Here is a 6,526-nt window from a genome sequence, read left to right as displayed (position 1 = left end):
GTACGTGTTTTGTCTCTAGGGGCCACCGCATATATTTATATATAAACATATATAAATAAAACCACTTTTTTTTTACATTAGTAATTCCTTTTGTGCATAATTTTATATTATTGTTAATAATAAATTAATTAAAGCAACAAAACAACCTGGAGAGCCGGTTCTCTAAAAGGAGCCGGAAATCCCATCACTACTACTGTGTGTCCTTTGTGTCCAAAGATTTTTTGGAACCAGAGAGCAAAACGTCAGGTGACCTGAATGTTTCTTTGCAACACGAGATCCGTTTGGCTCAAAGTCTGCCTCCTCCAAAGACAAAGGACAAGCACCCAGACTCATCAAATGAAGACCGTTGTGCTCTGGACGATGAAGTTCCCTTTTTCATGTTTAGACCTATCAGGGAACCTGTATGTGAGGTCCTAAGTCCTCCACCTGCTGATGCCTGGTTTCAGTCAAAGGACACTCATATGGTCATGCATCCAGATTTTAAAAATGACTGTTCTTCCCTGGATGATGAAGTGGCCTTTTTCATATCTCCTTGTGATGTTCTTCTGCCTCCAAGACCTCCACCCATTGCAGAGTTTGGTCACTGTAGAAAGCACAAATATTCAAGTGTTTCTTCTGTGGATGATGAAGAAGAACATTTGATGCCTAAACGCATTAGACTGATGACTTGTGATGTTCCACTGCCTCCAAGTCCTCCACTTACTGAAAAGAAGTGCCTTGCTTCCGTAAAACATGAGATGTCTGATTTGATGCCTCTAACGGTGTGTTCACACCGAACGCGATGGACGCGAATAAAACGCCCCAAACGCCCCTAATTTGACGCGTGTACATTCGCGTCTCAACGCGTGTCCAAGAAAAATCCATCGCGCCTCAAAATATGATATTTTGACGCGCGTGAACCGGAAATGTGGGAGGAATGTGGGAGGGAGTTGTGCCAGACTGGTATCTTTGCAAGATGGCAGCTATCGAGCTAGCGCTTGAAGAGAGAGTCTCCCTTCTCTATGTACTGTGGAGAGCAGAGCAGCGGCGTAAAAGACGTCCTCGCCGTACCTGGGTCCATCAGGTCCTCCAGAGGCATGAGCAGTTTGGTGAGTTTCACCACTTGCTCCAGGAGCTGCGCCTGGATGACGGCCAATTCCAGCGCTATCACCGTCGGCCAGTTTGAGGACCTGCTTTCCCTCGTCGGTCCCAGCATCGCCCGCTTAAACACCAACTACAGACTGTGATATTATTCTGTTATTATATGTTACCTTATATATGTAATCAAAGTAGTTGAATTAGAATACTGCTGTAGATCATATTATACCCTTTAAAATAGAGTGTGTGATCTGTATGTAGTTTAGTTCTCATTATACTTTTGAGTTAACAGAACATATTCACATATTAGTTCATTAGATAAATGTGCATCACTCTGTATCCTTGATCTGCTGGGAATGTGTTACACTGTTTTCTTGACATGCTTAATTGTTGAATCATGAAGAGAAGGTTGTAAGCAGGAGACTCTGTGTCTAAAGACAGGGGAGATAGACAGACCACATTCCACACCCCCACCTTACAGAAAGCAGAGAAACAACTGCCGAGGTCATAACTTAGGCGCTGTAACAGAGAAAAAATGTGATGTTTTGGCTTTTACGACTAGCTGGGGGCCACTAGAGACTATAAAAAGCTGAGCAACCCGTCACCATTTTGAGACATGTGCCTGACCCTCTGGTAGCATCTCTCCCGTCCGGACGTTGTAATGCTCTGACTGTTGAATTGTATGGAAATAAATGATTGTTGATTGAGCATTTATACACCGAGTATTGTCCCTCCTTCAGCCCAAAGATTCAAAGAACTGCGTGTTTTCAACAAGACGCTCAATCCCACCTGCAGAGCGCCTGTCCGTCTGCCTGAGGTTAGTAAAACTATTTAATACGGTAGTCCTTTATTGATATCTGTGCTAATATGCTAATCCATCCAGTTATACACTGCTAACATGGATGTGCTATGCTAACAGTGAATGCTGTCGGTGTTTACTGAAAGCAAACTGTGGTACAGAGACGACTCTTTATAATATTTCTAGTGATACTCAGAAGCTCTCATCAAGTCCCGATTTAATTCGATTTATGCTGTTATCAGTGTTTGCATGATAGCATGGCTGTGGTGTCACATCAATGTATGCGCTCGGTGTTTGCTGATATCAAACTGTAGCATTAGGACCACTGAGTTAACCTTGTAGTGATACTCACTCCTTTTTATTTAGACCTGGTTTAATTCTGGGATAGTTGAATATTTGTATATAATCCCTGCAGCTGTCAGACTCTATAGCAGGGGTCACAGCCTTTATTAAAACAGAGTTAGATAAAACTGTGAACAGTTTGGTTCATCTCTAGTTACATGGTTCTATCTTGATAAGCTGTCTTATCACAGATTAATTTTTCAAAAATATTAATGATTTAAGCAAGGAAAGGGCTACATGTCAACATACAACTCTTTATTTCTATTAATGTCTCACTTCATTCCTACCTGATTGACATGTTTAGGAATTATGAGTGATTGGCTCACTGTAGTTGTGAAAGTTGCTACCAATCAAATTATGATATGTTAAAGTTAAAACAAAACACAACTGTTTTAGATATTATCTAATATACATTTTGTAATTATCCTTATAATTACAAAAGGTTTTATGTAAGATTCATGTTTTGTGATTTATATCTGACATCACAAAAGTATTTTGGAATTTGAATAATGTATTTTGTAACTGCAGTACACATAATACTGATTTTGAACAATTTTGTCCAGGTTCCTTGTCACCGGGGACTCCTTCAGGACCATCGTGTTCAGTTTCAGAGTCGGTGTGTCCACGGTGAGCCAGATCACCCCCCAGGCAGCGATGTCCATCTGGGACTGTCTAGTGGACGACTTCATGGCTGTGCCTTCACCTGGAGACTGGCGGTCCATCACAGAGGGATTCCAGGAGCGCTGGAACTTCCCTCTGTGCTGTGCAGCTCTGGATGGGAAGCACATCCAGACAAAGGCACCCCATATATCATATAGGAGACACACACATTGATATACACTAAATATTCATTTCATTTCTTTTTTGTGGTGCCCAAATTGATGCACCTGCTTGATTTTGTTTAAACAATTATTGCACACTTTCTGTAAATCCAGTAAACTTCTTTTCACTTCTCAAATATCACTGTGTGTGTCTCCTGTATGATATTTAACTGACATTTTTTATTGTAACAACCAACGATTTATACAGGAAAATAATGTCTATTAACAAGGTTGCCCAAACTTCTGCATCCCACTGTATCAGTATATTTTGTCATTAGTATAATATGAAATAAATTCTACATGTGTCAAGTTGTGTGCCAACATTTGCTGTGTAGTAGAACTGAGACATTAGTCATTATAAACATTTATTTGAAATAATATTAAAAGTCTCAAACAGAAAAACATTAAACATAAATATATAAAATATAAGAATTTACAGAGAGACAGGAATAAAAAGGACCAGCTGCTCTCCAGAGCAGGAACAAGGCTGAGGAGGAAATGCTCCATTGGAGACTGATGTGGCCTCTTCAGGGACACCAGGATGGCCAGCTCCACCGCCGATGGACCGTCCTGGGACCCGTCCCTCATCTGCCTCGGAGCCGTCCTCCTCTGTGGGCCTGTAAAACAGCACAAAACACAAAGAAATGAGAAGGCTGCTACTAGATTTTAATTTCAACACTGAAAAAAAAAAAAACAATAACAGGATATAATCAGATTGGTTGTAGATATTTAGTAAAGGTGATCACAAGGGAATCCCACCGACTAAAAAGGTATCAGTGCTTGCTGTACATATCTGTGGGTGCAGCAGCAGGAGCTCAGGGACTGGGGATGCTCTGCTGCAGAATCAGTTGGTTCTATCAATACAGTATTAAATGTTAACAGGTTGGATATAATAATCGTAGAGTAGACAGTGGTCCCTCATTTATTGCAGGGGTTCTCAGAATAACTAGCCCCTGGTCACAGTTCTCACAATTGATTCTCAAAGTGCAAACCTTTGTAGATTGCAAAACGTAAAAGTATTATTATGCCGCGGTTTGTCTTCATCTGCCCGCCACTTTCGTGCGCCTTTTTCCCTCACGGTGCAGGTGTCTATTTCCGAATGAGGCTCATAGTTATGGGTGTTTTTGTGCTGTTTTTTCTATTGGACGCGATGGTTATCAAAACCAAACGTGATAAATTTGGCAAGCGCAGGAGATTTGTCAATCAGGCTGCAGAATGCAATGCTGTACTGTGCAATAAAAAATCAGCGAAAAAGCAAAGCAGTGACGGATGAACAGCGGGACCACTGTGTGCTGTTTATTAATAAACAATAAAATATATTCCTAAATGACAACATGCATAAAAGCAGAACGGTATTTGTACGTCAGTGGGAAAATAGCGGTGGCTTGCTAGCTTTTGTGTGGCTTCCCGGGTCAGTGAAAACTTTCAAAAGAGAAATGAATGAACTTACCAGGTTGCCCGATCTCTTCACATATCTTCCTCCAAGCTCGGTCCTTTTTATTCCTGTCTCGGTACTGAAAGCAGCTGGTGTTGTACAGCTCCGAGTTGTTTGCTACCGCATTGATTAGCCTTCCCCTCCATTGAAGTATGAAAGGCTTTGGCTGGATCTGCCCCTTTGACCTAGGTAACAGCCACGTCACCAGGCTCCTGATTGGTTGTCGCGGCGCGATTTGACGCTGGAGTTCAGATTTTTCCAACTCGAGCGGTAGACGCGAAACGCGCGTATGCACAAAATGCAACACAAAAACTCACGCGCGTGGTTTTATTCGCGAGTCAAACGCGCCACACGCGCTACACTGACGCGCGTTTCACGCGTTTTGGCGTTTTCGCGACGCAAATCTGCTTCCGAATTTTCGCGGGACCCGCAATCGCGCGTCATCGCGCCTTTCCATTGACTTTACATGTAAACCTGACGCTCTATTCGCGTCCATCGCGTTCGGTGTGAACACACCGTAAGCCTCCTGGAATATATCCCACTATCTCCAAGTCCTACACCTGCTGAAAACAAGTATGTTTTCTTTCCTTGTCCTGATGATAAGAGGTCTGATTTGATGCCTCTCAGCCTCCTGGAATACATCCCACTGTCTCCAAGTCCTCCACCTCCTGAGACAAAGTGCCTTGCTTCCCTAAAACATGAGATGTCTGATTTGATGCATCTCAGCTTCCCGGAATATATCCCACTGTCTCCAAGTCCTCCACTTGCTGATGCCTGGTTTCAGTCAAAGGACACTGATAAGTAGGGCTGCTCAATTAATCGAATTTTAATCACGATTACGATCTGGGCTTTCAACGATCATTAAAAATGACTGAGCCGATTATTAGCCCCTCCCTCATTTATCCGCGACACCTTAAAGGCCGGTCCGTGAAAATATTGTCGGGCATAAACCGGTCCGTGGTGCAAAAAAGGTTGGAGACCGCTGATTAAGAGGACCCGAGGGAAGCTCGGAAAGCTAAGCAGAAGTTATTTGGAGAGTGACTGCCGTTGGTTGAAAAGAGAGTTTAAAAAAAAAAAAAAACTTCAGTGGTGTTGCACACTATTTTATATTATTTTTTAAAAGTCATTGTTAACCCTTTAAAGCCGGTCAGAGCAGCACGCTCCGTTTTGCGTAACTATTTTTAAATCCCTGTAGAACCTGAACCGTGTAAGCTAGCGCAATAATTTGTTTTGCATAAGAAACCGGAGGAGTTGTACTTACATCTGATGCCATCAGCTTGTCCTCGGTCACGGTTTCGTTCCACATATAGCTTTGCAAAAATTGCATAAAAAGCGCTTGCAGGAACAAAAACATAATATTCCAGAAACACGCTTTGCCGATCCATCAGCTGTTCGTAACACTTCCCACAGTGAAATGATGCACCTGCTGTTTTCTTTGCAAATTTGCATCATAGGATTGTTTTTTGTTTTTCCTGCAGTATATAAAAATTGCTGTATCTCCAAAGTAAAACTATGAAGACACTCAAAATAAATTTCCTGTGGTGGGAAACTATTTTTTGCAACTTTATTGTATTTAAAGTTTTGAGGGATAAGCCTCTTAAATTTCTCCAAGTAGAAATATATGTAAACAAAACAAAAGCGATTTTCAATTTTTTTTGTAGTTTATTGCACTTTTTTGCAATTTATGTAATTACTATGCACTTAATGCATACATATTATTAAAATATGGGCTATAACAGTTGTATTGATGTATAGCAACTTGAAATGCTCCCACAAATGGCACTACAGCATGTAAAAAAAATAATATAAGCTCTGGTGGACTTGGTTCTATGGTAGGTCTTAAAGGGTTAAGTAAACATCGTCAAATAATCGTGATCTCAATTTCAGTGAAAATAATCGTGATTATCATTTTTGCCATAATCGAGCAGCCCTACTGATAAGGTCACATATCCCGATTTTAAAAATGACTGTTCTTCCCTGGATGATGAAGTGGCCTTTTTCATGTCTCCTTGTGATGTTCCTCTGCCTCCAAGACCTCCACCCACTGCAGAG

The 6,526-nt window shown here is 41.5% G+C and overlaps 2 long non-coding RNA genes across 2 annotated transcripts; one reads left to right on the top strand and one right to left on the bottom strand.

Moving 5' to 3' along the window:
- Window positions 1–1,614: 1,614 nt before the first annotated feature.
- LOC145420730 (uncharacterized) lies at window positions 1,615–3,348 on the top strand. Its single transcript, XR_013902087.1, has 2 exons — window positions 1,615–1,894; window positions 2,782–3,348. It is a non-coding gene; the product is annotated as an uncharacterized LOC145420730 (long non-coding RNA).
- Window positions 3,349–3,391: 43 nt separating this feature from the next.
- On the bottom strand, window positions 3,392–4,629 carry LOC145420717 (uncharacterized). Its single transcript, XR_013902043.1, has 2 exons — window positions 4,490–4,629; window positions 3,392–3,656 (listed from the first exon to the last, which is right to left on the bottom strand). It is a non-coding gene; the product is annotated as an uncharacterized LOC145420717 (long non-coding RNA).
- Window positions 4,630–6,526: the final 1,897 nt, after the last annotated feature.

This window comes from Astatotilapia calliptera, chromosome 1 (genome assembly GCF_964374335.1).
Source record: "Astatotilapia calliptera chromosome 1, fAstCal68.1, whole genome shotgun sequence".
NCBI classification, from domain to species: Eukaryota; Metazoa; Chordata; class Actinopteri; order Cichliformes; family Cichlidae; genus Astatotilapia; species Astatotilapia calliptera.
The sequence above is the reverse complement of the archived record's forward strand: the minus strand, read 5'-3'. Positions and strand labels throughout refer to the sequence as shown.